Consider the following 12,500-nt stretch of genomic DNA (forward strand, 5'->3'; position numbering starts at 1 on the left):
TTCGAAACTTTATTATTTCTCTCGGACACGACGACCGCGTTATCATTTTAAATATATATAATATATACACTTATTTATCGACTATATATACGTAAATATAACTCTACCAAACAAATTTTATGTATTTCATATAAAAATACACACGATCAATTTATGGTAGTAATAGCGTCGTTGTGTTCAAAAATTGCGCAAATTTTTTCTATAAAAAATTTACGCTGCTTTTCGCATTTTAGGATGCCGCACAAAAAAAAAATACGCACAAGTTTATAGTATGTGCGTGTGTTTTCTTTTAGTGTGCGTTATTGTGTCTCACACATCCAACACGCTTAGTCATTTATTTTTCTATAATAAATTGAAAAATTTTAAATTCTAAGCAGTCTTTTAAATTGATACGACCCTCAGTCAGGAGTGGTCCGGGAACGAGTATCCGAGGACCGCAATGTGCGTTCGAAATGTCGATGTTCATGTGTCCTGCAGTTCACAAGTTGACGCGCAATTAGCTGCGTTCTTCATCGACCCACGAGCCAAGTGATTCACCGTTCAGGGTAATCATTTTATTATGTCGTTTTCTCATATTCTATTCGTCGTATTTTTAATATTTGATTATTAAATTAATAATAATATTATAATATTTTATACGCGTATAGAATTATCTAACGACATTTATATAATATATATATATATATATATATATATATTATTTATTAAATGGTAATTATATATAAATTTTAGAGAAATTATAATATCGTACTTAAAAATATCCGATAAATTTTAACCGCTGCACATGTTTTATTACAAACGAGGCGCGCATAGACAGATATCTCGCACGATATATTCCTCTTAATTATTACAAGTTTTTTAATCTTGAAAGTTTTATACAAATTTCGACACGGTCGGGCGTAAATCTTCGAACACCTTCGAAATAATACGTGAAATATTATTTCTAAAACGAATTTTTATACATATCGAAAGAATCGACACGTGCTTAAAAGTTTCGTTTAGGTACCCGGATGAAGAAAATGTCTTATCATCTCACATAATCATCATCACATATAATATTGTCGAAATTTTTTTGTATTACCTTCGATCGATAAAAAACTTATGTAATAATAAAAAAACGAAATAAAATTTCTCCATAAAAATACAGAAGACAGACACACACGACGACAACAACAACAACAACAACAACAGACGACGTTTCAATAATCTATATATTTTTCGTTTATTATAATAACGATTCTTTATATTAGAACGTTTTTAGTTAACAAGAAATTTTGTTAATGATCGTTCTGTCAATCGTTAATATATATATATATAATAATAAAAATATATTGTTACTACTATTGTGTCGTCATCGTCGTTCGTCGTCGTCGTCGTCGTCGACTCCTTCTACTAATCTATGATAAAAATTTTTCGTTATTTTTACTGTAAATTTATATATGTAGATATATATTTTATAGACGTATGAAATATATTTATCTTTTTTTTTTTTAAATATTATTCGAAACTTGTTCGAATTTTATAAAAAAAAAAAAAAATTTCAATATATATACATCATATATTTATATCATATATAAATTTTCTTTTGAAGAGTTCGATTATTTTGTAGAAAAGAAAAATTTCTTTCACAATTATATATAATATAATAATACAGACTTGATTTCGTTTTTTTATTTTTTGTTTAAAAACGAACAAATACTCTGTAATGATCCTTCCGCAGGTTCACCTACGGAAACCTTGTTACGACTTTTACTTCCTCTAAATGATCAAGTTTGGTCATCTTTCCGAAGCATCGGCGACGCCGAAACGCCACCGCGCTCAGTCCGAAGACCTCACTAAATCATTCAATCGGTAGTAGCGACGGGCGGTGTGTACAAAGGGCAGGGACGTAATCAACGCGAGCTTATGACTCGCGCTTACTGGGAATTCCTCGTTCATGGGGAACAATTGCAAGCCCCAATCCCTAGCACGAAGGAGGTTCAGCGGGTTACCCGGGCCGCTCGGCCAGGGAGGACACGCTGATTCCTTCAGTGTAGCGCGCGTGCGGCCCAGAACATCTAAGGGCATCACAGACCTGTTATTGCTCAATCTCGTGCGGCTAGAAGCCGCCTGTCCCTCTAAGAAGAATTATTTGTACGCCGACAGTAAAAACCGCGAACGGCAAGAGCCGAAACTCAATACCGACGGGCCTTTGGGATGTCGAAATACGCCTAGTTAGCAGGCTAGAGTCTCGTTCGTTATCGGAATTAACCAGACAAATCGCTCCACCAACTAAGAACGGCCATGCACCACCACCCACCGAATCAAGAAAGAGCTATTTCATACAACTTTTATATGTTACACCTCGACAAGTTCTTATATCCTACCGGCCAGAAGAAAAACTAAACACGGTTTTATAGACACTAGCGCCACCTGCCGGCAAGAAGACAAACTAAACACGGTTTTATAGACACTAGCGCCCTCTGCCGGCCTGAAGCCACGCTTAACACGGTTTTATACACACTAGCGCCACCTGCCGGCCAGAAGACAAACTAAACACGGTTTTATAGACACTAGCGCCCTCTGCCAGCCAGACGCCAAACTTGACACGAATTTACAGACACTAGCGCCCTCTGCCGGCCAGAAGACAAACTAAACACGGTTTTATAGACACTAGCGCCCTCTGCCGGCCAGACGCCAAACTTGACACGAATTTACAGACACTAGCGCCACCTGCCGGCCAGAAGCCACACTTAACACGGTTTTATAGACACTAGCGCCCTCTGCCGGCCAGGCGCGAAACTTGCACGAATTCACAGACACTAGCGCCACCTGCCGGCCAGAAGCCACACTTAACACGAATTTACAGACACTAGCGCCACCTGCCGGCCAGAAGACAAACTAAACACGGTTTTATAGACACTAGCGCCCTCTGCCGGCCAGGCGCCAAACTTGACACGAATTTACAGACACTAGCGCCCTCTGCCGGCCAGAAGCCACACTTAACACGGTTTTATAGACACTAGTGCCCTCTACCGGCCAGACGCCAAACTTGACACGAATTTACAGACACTAGCGCCACCTGCCGGCCAGAAGCCACACTTAACACGGTTTTATAGACACTAGCGCCCTCTGCCGGCCAGGCGCCAAACTTGACACGGTTTTTTTTTTTCGATGTTATTACTATTTCATACAACTTTTATATGTTACACCTCGACAAGTTCTTATATCCTACCGGCCAGAAGAAAAACTAAACACGGTTTTATAGACACTAGCGCCACCTGCCGGCAAGAAGACAAACTAAACACGGTTTTATAGACACTAGCGCCCTCTGCCGGCCTGAAGCCACGCTTAACACGGTTTTATACACACTAGCGCCACCTGCCGGCCAGAAGACAAACTAAACACGGTTTTATAGACACTAGCGCCCTCTGCCAGCCAGACGCCAAACTTGACACGAATTTACAGACACTAGCGCCCTCTGCCGGCCAGAAGACAAACTAAACACGGTTTTATAGATACTAGCGCCCTCTGCCGGCCAGACGCCAAACTTGACACGAATTTACAGACACTAGCGCCACCTGCTGGCCAGAAGCCACACTTAACACGGTTTTATAGACACTAGCGCCCTCTGCCGGCCAGGCGCCAAACTTGCACGAATTCACAGACACTAGCGCCACCTGCCGGCCAGAAGCCACACTTAACACGGTTTTATAGACACTAGCGCCCTCTGCCGGCCAGAAGACAAACTAAACACGGTTTTATAGACACTAGCGCCACCTGCCGGCCAGAAGCCACACTTAACACGGTTTTATAGACACTAGCGCCCTCTGCCGGCCAGGCGCCAAACTTGACACGGTTTTTTTTTTCGATGTTATTACTATTTCATACAACTTTTATATGTTACACCTCGACAAGTTCTTATATCCTACCGGCCAGAAGAAAAACTAAACACGGTTTTATAGACACTAGCGCCACCTGCCGGCAAGAAGACAAACTAAACACGGTTTTATAGACACTAGCGCCCTCTGCCGGCCTGAAGCCACGCTTAACACGGTTTTATACACACTAGCGCCACCTGCCGGCCAGAAGACAAACTAAACACGGTTTTATAGACACTAGCGCCCTCTGCCAGCCAGACGCCAAACTTGACACGAATTTACAGACACTAGCGCCCTCTGCCGGCCAGAAGACAAACTAAACACGGTTTTATAGACACTAGCGCCCTCTGCCGGCCAGGCGCCAAACTTGACACGAATTTACAGACACTAGCGCCACCTGCCGGCCAGAAGCCACACTTAACACGGTTTTATAGACACTAGCGCCCTCTGCCGGCCAGGCGCCAAACTTGCACGAATTCACAGACACTAGCGCCACCTGCCGGCCAGAAGCCACACTTAACACGGTTTTATAGACACTAGCGCCCTCTGCCGGCCAGAAGACAAACTAAACACGGTTTTATAGACACTAGCGCCACCTGCCGGCCAGAAGCCACACTTAACACGGTTTTATAGACACTAGTGCCCTCTACCGGCCAGACGCCAAACTTGACACGAATTTACAGACACTAGCGCCACCTGCCGGCCAGAAGCCACACTTAACACGGTTTTATAGACACTAGCGCCCTCTGCCGGCCAGGCGCCAAACTTGACACGGTTTTATAGACACTAGCGCCACCTGCCGGCCAGAAGACAAACTTAACACGGTTTTATAGACACTAGCGCCCTCTGCCGGCCAGGCGCCAAACTTTCAATTTTCGCAATTCATCTTTTTCGACAAGTTCCTAAGTCGAGCGGAATAAAATTTCACAATAATTGTTTTTTATTATTATCACTAATTTTATACAACTTTTATATAATGCACCTCGGACGTTCATACATCGAGCGGTCATCTAATTTCATAATACTGTTTTCCGTTATTGTTAATACTTTTCATAACACTTTTATATAATATACCTCGAACGGCTCCTACATACAAAACATCTCCATTCAATTTTCGCAATTCATCTTTTTCGACAAGTTCTTATATCGAGCGGAATATAATTTCATACTACTTGTTTTTCATTATTATCACTAATTTAATACAACTTTTATATAATACATCTCGGACGTTCATACATCGAGCGGCGATCTAATTTCATAATACTTTTTTCCGTTATTGTTAATATTTTCATAGCACTTTTATATTATATACCTCGAACGGCTCCTACATAAAAAACAACTCCATTCAACTTTCACAATTCATCTTTTTCGACAAGTTCCTAAGTCGAGCGGAATATAATTTCATACTACTTGTTTTTCATTATTATCACTAATTTAATACAACTTTTATATAATACATCTCGGACGTTCATACATCGAGCGGCGATCTAATTTCATAATACTTTTTTCCGTTATTGTTAATATTTTCATAGCACTTTTATATAATATACCTCGAACGGCTCCTACATACAAAACATCTCCATTCAACTTTCACAATTCATCTTTTTCGACAAGTTCATATATTTAGGGAAAATCTCATTTCATAATACTTGTTTTTCATAATTATTACTATTTTCATACAACTTTTATATAATACATCTCGTACGTTCGTTCATCGAGCGGCGATCTAATTTCATAATACATTTTTTCCGTTATTGTCAATATTTTCCATAACACTTTTATATAATATACCTCGAACGGTTCCTACATACAAAACATCTCCATTCAACTTTTACAATTCATCTTTTTCGACAAGTTCATATATTTAGGGAAAATCTCATTTCATAATACTTGTTTTTCATAATTATTACTATTTTCATACAACTTTTATATAATACATCTCGTACGTTCGTTCATCGAGCGGCGATCTAATTTCATAATACATTTTTTCCGTTATTGTTAATATTTTCCATAACACTTTTATATAATATACCTCGAACGGTTCCTACATACAAAACATCTCCATTCAACTTTCACAATTCATCTTTTTCGACAAGTTCATATATTTAGGGAAAATCTCATTTCATAATACTTGTTTTTCATAATTATTACTATTTTCATACAACTTTTATATAATACATCTCGTACGTTCGTTCATCGAGCGGCGATCTAATTTCATAATACATTTTTTCCGTTATTGTTAATATTTTCCATAACACTTTTATATAATATACCTCGAACGGCTCCTACATACAAAACATCTCCATTCAATTTTCGCAATTCATCTTTTTCGACAAGTTCTTATATCGAGCGGAATATAATTTCATACTACTTGTTTTTCATTATTATCACTAATTTAATACAACTTTTATATAATACATCTCGGACGTTCATACATCGAGCGGCGATCTAATTTCATAATACTTTTTTCCGTTATTGTTAATATTTTCATAGCACTTTTATATTATATACCTCGAACGGCTCCTACATAAAAAACAACTCCATTCAACTTTCACAATTCATCTTTTTCGACAAGTTCCTAAGTCGAGCGGAATATAATTTCGTTATACTTCATTTTTCATTATTATCACTATTTTCATACAACTTTTATATAATACATCTCGTACGTTCGTACATCGAGCGGCAATCTAATTTCATAATACTTTTTTTCCGTTATTGTTAATATTTTCCATAACACTTTTACGTCTCGGACGGTATGAAGTTTCATAATACTTCTTTTTAATATTCATAATACATCTTTTATATATTTTCACTATACATCTTTATTAATGTTAATGTAGAAAGCGTACCGTTGTACAGCGCACATATATGTGTGGTGTATCGAAGTTGACGTCTCGTTAAATTTTAATGAACTCGTTATAATTTACGTAAAGACGTTGTATCGGTCATTCCACATTATAGTGGATTATATAGTTTTCTGAAAGGGTCCCCGTTCTCCTCCAATATATTATCGTATATTGCTAGCGGTTCCCTTTTTAGATATTATATCAATATATCCACAAATTAAATTATATATTGCGAGATCGCGAATTTAGCTAGCGTTTTACCGCGAGCGATTCATATGCGATCGTCTATAAAAATATATATAATAATATAACATTTATATTATTACACAAAATTGCGATAACTCTCATTATTCCGAGCGAGAATAAAAATTTCGTTCATTATTATCTAATTGTAAACCATGTCGCTTACAATCTAGCGAAGGGTAGAGATAATGTCGAAATTCTATTCCGGTCGACGTAATTATATCTTATTTAAAATATCATTTCGATTAAATTTTAGATAAATTTATAGTCGATTCGGTGAAAATTTTATGAAATATAAGAAAAATATATTATAATATATAAAGCGTGGCGCCGAAAATTATATATTTTCAATAATAAGCGCAGCAAACACCACGCAAACGAAAAAGTAAATAACAATGTGTTTATTATATACGAGAATATAGATGAATATAAAATATTATGTGTATAAATATAAAATATATGTAATATGAAAAAACGTCATCATAATTCTCATCCTCACATTATGTGGTGGATATTGTTATTAAAACTTTTTCGATAATAGTTTTATTATATATAAAATACACAAATAGTAGTTCCCTGGTTGATCCTGCCAGTAGTCATATGCTTGTCTCAAAGATTAAGCCATGCATGTCTCAGTACAAGCCAAATTAAGGTGAAACCGCGAAAGGCTCATTAAATCAGTTATGGTTCCTTAGATCGTACCCACATTTACTTGGATAACTGTGGTAATTCTAGAGCTAATACATGCAAACAGAGTTCCGACCGGAGACGGAAGGAGCGCTTTTATTAGATCAAAACCAATCGGTGGCGGGCTTGCTCGTCATCGTACAATTTGGTGACTCTGAATAACTTTTCGCTGATCGCACGGTCTCGCACCGGCGACGCATCTTTCAAATGTCTGCCTTATCAACTGTCGATGGTAGGTTCTGCGCCTACCATGGTTGTAACGGGTAACGGGGAATCAGGGTTCGATTCCGGAGAGGGAGCCTGAGAAACGGCTACCACATCCAAGGAAGGCAGCAGGCGCGCAAATTACCCACTCCCGGCACGGGGAGGTAGTGACGAAAAATAACGATACGGGACTCATCCGAGGCCCCGTAATCGGAATGAGTACACTCTAAACCCTTTAACGAGGATCAATTGGAGGGCAAGTCTGGTGCCAGCAGCCGCGGTAATTCCAGCTCCAATAGCGTATATTAAAGTTGTTGCGGTTAAAAAGCTCGTAGTCGAATCTGTGTCCCACGCCGCTGGTTCATCGTACGCGGTGTCAACTGGCGTGTCGTGGGACGTCCTGCCGGTGGGCTTAGCTCGCAAGGGCGGCCCAACTCAATCCCGCCGCGGTGCTCTTGACTGAGTGTCGAGGTGGGCCGGCACGTTTACTTTGAACAAATTAGAGTGCTTAAAGCAGGCCAAAATTTTGCCTGAATACTGTGTGCATGGAATAATGGAATAGGACCTCGGTTCTATTTTGTTGGTTTTCGGAACCCCGAGGTAATGATTAATAGGAACGGATGGGGGCATTCGTATTGCGACGTTAGAGGTGAAATTCTTGGATCGTCGCAAGACGGACAGAAGCGAAAGCATTTGCCAAAAACGCTTTCATTGATCAAGAACGAAAGTTAGAGGTTCGAAGGCGATCAGATACCGCCCTAGTTCTAACCATAAACGATGCCAGCTAGCGATCCGCCGACGTTCCTCCGATGACTCGGCGGGCAGCTTCCGGGAAACCAAAGCTTTTGGGTTCCGGGGGAAGTATGGTTGCAAAGCTGAAACTTAAAGGAATTGACGGAAGGGCACCACCAGGAGTGGAGCCTGCGGCTTAATTTGACTCAACACGGGAAACCTCACCAGGCCCGGACACCGGAAGGATTGACAGATTGAGAGCTCTTTCTTGATTCGGTGGGTGGTGGTGCATGGCCGTTCTTAGTTGGTGGAGCGATTTGTCTGGTTAATTCCGATAACGAACGAGACTCTAGCCTGCTAACTAGGCGTATTTCGACATCCCAAAGGCCCGTCGGTATTGAGTTTCGGCTCTTGCCGTTCGCGGTTTTTACTGTCGGCGTACAAATAATTCTTCTTAGAGGGACAGGCGGCTTCTAGCCGCACGAGATTGAGCAATAACAGGTCTGTGATGCCCTTAGATGTTCTGGGCCGCACGCGCGCTACACTGAAGGAATCAGCGTGTCCTCCCTGGCCGAGCGGCCCGGGTAACCCGCTGAACCTCCTTCGTGCTAGGGATTGGGGCTTGCAATTGTTCCCCATGAACGAGGAATTCCCAGTAAGCGCGAGTCATAAGCTCGCGTTGATTACGTCCCTGCCCTTTGTACACACCGCCCGTCGCTACTACCGATTGAATGATTTAGTGAGGTCTTCGGACTGAGCGCGGTGGCGTTTCGGCGTCGCCGATGCTTCGGAAAGATGACCAAACTTGATCATTTAGAGGAAGTAAAAGTCGTAACAAGGTTTCCGTAGGTGAACCTGCGGAAGGATCATTACAGAGTATTTGTTCGTTTTTAAACAAAAAATAAAAAAACGAAATCAAGTCTGTATTATTATATTATATATAATTGTGAAAGAAATTTTTCTTTTCTACAAAATAATCGAACTCTTCAAAAGAAAATTTATATATGATATAAATATATGATGTATATATATTGAAATTTTTTTTTTTTTTTTTTATAAAATTCGAACAAGTTTCGAATAATATTTAAAAAAAAAAAAGATAAATATATTTCATACGTCTATAAAATATATATCTACATATATAAATTTACAGTAAAAATAACGAAAAATTTTTATCATAGATTAGTAGAAGGAGTCGACGACGACGACGACGACGAACGACGATGACGACACAATAGTAGTAACAATATATTTTTATTATTATATATATATATATTAACGATTGACAGAACGATCATTAACAAAATTTCTTGTTAACTAAAAACGTTCTAATATAAAGAATCGTTATTATAATAAACGAAAAATATATAGATTATTGAAACGTCGTCTGTTGTTGTTGTTGTTGTTGTTGTCGTCGTGTGTGTCTGTCTTCTGTATTTTTATGGAGAAATTTTATTTCGTTTTTTTATTATTACATAAGTTTTTTATCGATCGAAGGTAATACAAAAAAATTTCGACAATATTATATGTGATGATGATTATGTGAGATGATAAGACATTTTCTTCATCCGGGTACCTAAACGAAACTTTTAAGCACGTGTCGATTCTTTCGATATGTATAAAAATTCGTTTTAGAAATAATATTTCACGTATTATTTCGAAGGTGTTCGAAGATTTACGCCCGACCGTGTCGAAATTTGTATAAAACTTTCAAGATTAAAAAACTTGTAATAATTAAGAGGAATATATCGTGCGAGATATCTGTCTATGCGCGCCTCGTTTGTAATAAAACATGTGCAGCGGTTAAAATTTATCGGATATTTTTAAGTACGATATTATAATTTCTCTAAAATTTATATATAATTACCATTTAATAAATAATATATATATATATATATATATATATATTATATAAATGTCGTTAGATAATTCTATACGCGTATAAAATATTATAATATTATTATTAATTTAATAATCAAATATTAAAAATACGACGAATAGAATATGAGAAAACGACATAATAAAATGATTACCCTGAACGGTGAATCACTTGGCTCGTGGGTCGATGAAGAACGCAGCTAATTGCGCGTCAACTTGTGAACTGCAGGACACATGAACATCGACATTTCGAACGCACATTGCGGTCCTCGGATACTCGTTCCCGGACCACTCCTGACTGAGGGTCGTATCAATTTAAAAGACTGCTTAGAATTTAAAATTTTTCAATTTATTATAGAAAAATAAATGACTAAGCGTGTTGGATGTGTGAGACACAATAACGCACACTAAAAGAAAACACACGCACATACTATAAACTTGTGCGTATTTTTTTTTTGTGCGGCATCCTAAAATGCGAAAAGCAGCGTAAATTTTTTATAGAAAAAATTTGCGCAATTTTTGAACACAACGACGCTATTACTACCATAAATTGATCGTGTGTATTTTTATATGAAATACATAAAATTTGTTTGGTAGAGTTATATTTACGTATATATAGTCGATAAATAAGTGTATATATTATATATATTTAAAATGATAACGCGGTCGTCGTGTCCGAGAGAAATAATAAAGTTTCGAAGACTGGACGTCTGACCAGTGTTTTTTTTTATATCATTTATACTGTATCGACAAAATATATGAATATATATATATATATATATATATATATATATATATATATGTATAACTTGCTCTGCCGCCTCTATAAATAAAAACAAATAATGTTATATTTCATATAATGTGATTAAACACACGTTTTTTTTTGTGATATTTTAGCGAATTGTATTTAAATATTATAGATATATTATAATATATCGACCTCAGAGCAGGTGAGATTACCCGCTGAATTTAAGCATATTACTAAGCGGAGGAAAAGAAACTAACTAGGATTCCCTTAGTAGCTGCGAGCGAACAGGGAAAAGCCCAGCACCGAATCCCGTGGTCGATATCGGCCACCGGGAAATGTGGTGTTAGGGAGGATCCGTTTATCACGAGATCGTGCGGCGCGTCCAAGTCCTTCTTGAACGGGGCCACAGCCCATAGAGGGTGCCAGGCCCGTAGCGACCGTTGCCGATTGCGTGAGGATCTCTCCTGAGAGTCGGGTTGCTTGAGAGTGCAGCCCTAAGTGGGTGGTAAACTCCATCTAAGGCTAAATATGACCACGAGACCGATAGCGAACAAGTACCGTGAGGGAAAGTTGAAAAGCACTTTGAAGAGAGAGTTCAAGAGTACGTGAAACCGTTCAGGGGTAAACCTGAGAAACCCGAAAGGTCGAAAGAGGAAATTCATTCGCGTTTCGATAATTGAAGTTGAACGTTTGTATGACGGATATTGTTGTTGTTTCGGCAACACAATAAATCGCGTTTTACGTTTTTCTAATCGATATCGAACGCGTGCACTTTTCCTCTAGTAGGACGTCGTGATCCGTTGGGTGTCTGTTTAAGACTCGAGGTGGAGACCACTTGATTTTTTCATGCGGACCCTCGATATTCCGACAGACTCGCTCGACGGTACAAATATGGCGCGGGGCCGCTAAATTATAATTAGCGTTCGGCCCGTAGCAAGAGCGTTTCGTGTTTGACGGTAATCGGACATAATGCCGATTCTGTCCCGGAACGACTGTTGGTTACGGTGTTCTCGAACAGACCTCGTTTCGAAACGCCGATCAACGACGCTATCGATTTGGGTAATTTCAGGACCCGTCTTGAAACACGGACCAAGGAGTCTAGCATGTGCGCGAGTCATTGGGAAATAACTAAACCTAAAGGCGTAATGAAAGTAAAGGTTTACCTCGCGTAGACCAAGGGAGGATAAGCGATTTGCTTTTTTAATAAATTGGATCGCTTCGCACTCCCGGGGCGTCTCGTTCTCATTACGAGAAGAGGCGCACCAAGAGCGTACACGCTGGGACCCGAAAGATGGTGAACTA

General features: G+C 38.9%; 4 non-coding genes across 4 annotated transcripts in view; 3 read left to right on the plus strand and 1 right to left on the minus strand.

Moving 5' to 3' along the window:
* Positions 1-392: 392 nt before the first annotated feature.
* Positions 393-548, minus strand: LOC130452274 (5.8S ribosomal RNA). Its single transcript, XR_008910913.1, has one exon. It is a non-coding gene; the product is annotated as a 5.8S ribosomal RNA (ribosomal RNA).
* A 6,974-nt stretch (positions 549-7,522) lies between these two features.
* Positions 7,523-9,444, plus strand: LOC130452267 (small subunit ribosomal RNA). The gene has a single exon (XR_008910908.1). It is a non-coding gene; the product is annotated as a small subunit ribosomal RNA (ribosomal RNA).
* Positions 9,445-10,602: 1,158 nt separating this feature from the next.
* On the plus strand, positions 10,603-10,758 carry LOC130452275 (5.8S ribosomal RNA). The gene has a single exon (XR_008910914.1). It is a non-coding gene; the product is annotated as a 5.8S ribosomal RNA (ribosomal RNA).
* A 628-nt stretch (positions 10,759-11,386) lies between these two features.
* The window catches only part of LOC130452269 (large subunit ribosomal RNA), a 4,097-nt gene continuing 2,983 nt past the window's right edge, over positions 11,387-12,500 (plus strand). Inside the window, exon 1 of the ribosomal RNA XR_008910910.1 lies at positions 11,387-12,500. This exon is cut by the window's right edge and continues 2,983 nt beyond it. This is a non-coding gene — a ribosomal RNA (large subunit ribosomal RNA).

This window comes from Diorhabda sublineata, unplaced genomic scaffold (genome assembly GCF_026230105.1).
Source record: "Diorhabda sublineata isolate icDioSubl1.1 unplaced genomic scaffold, icDioSubl1.1 Dsub_58, whole genome shotgun sequence".
Classification (NCBI taxonomy): Eukaryota; Metazoa; Arthropoda; class Insecta; order Coleoptera; family Chrysomelidae; genus Diorhabda; species Diorhabda sublineata.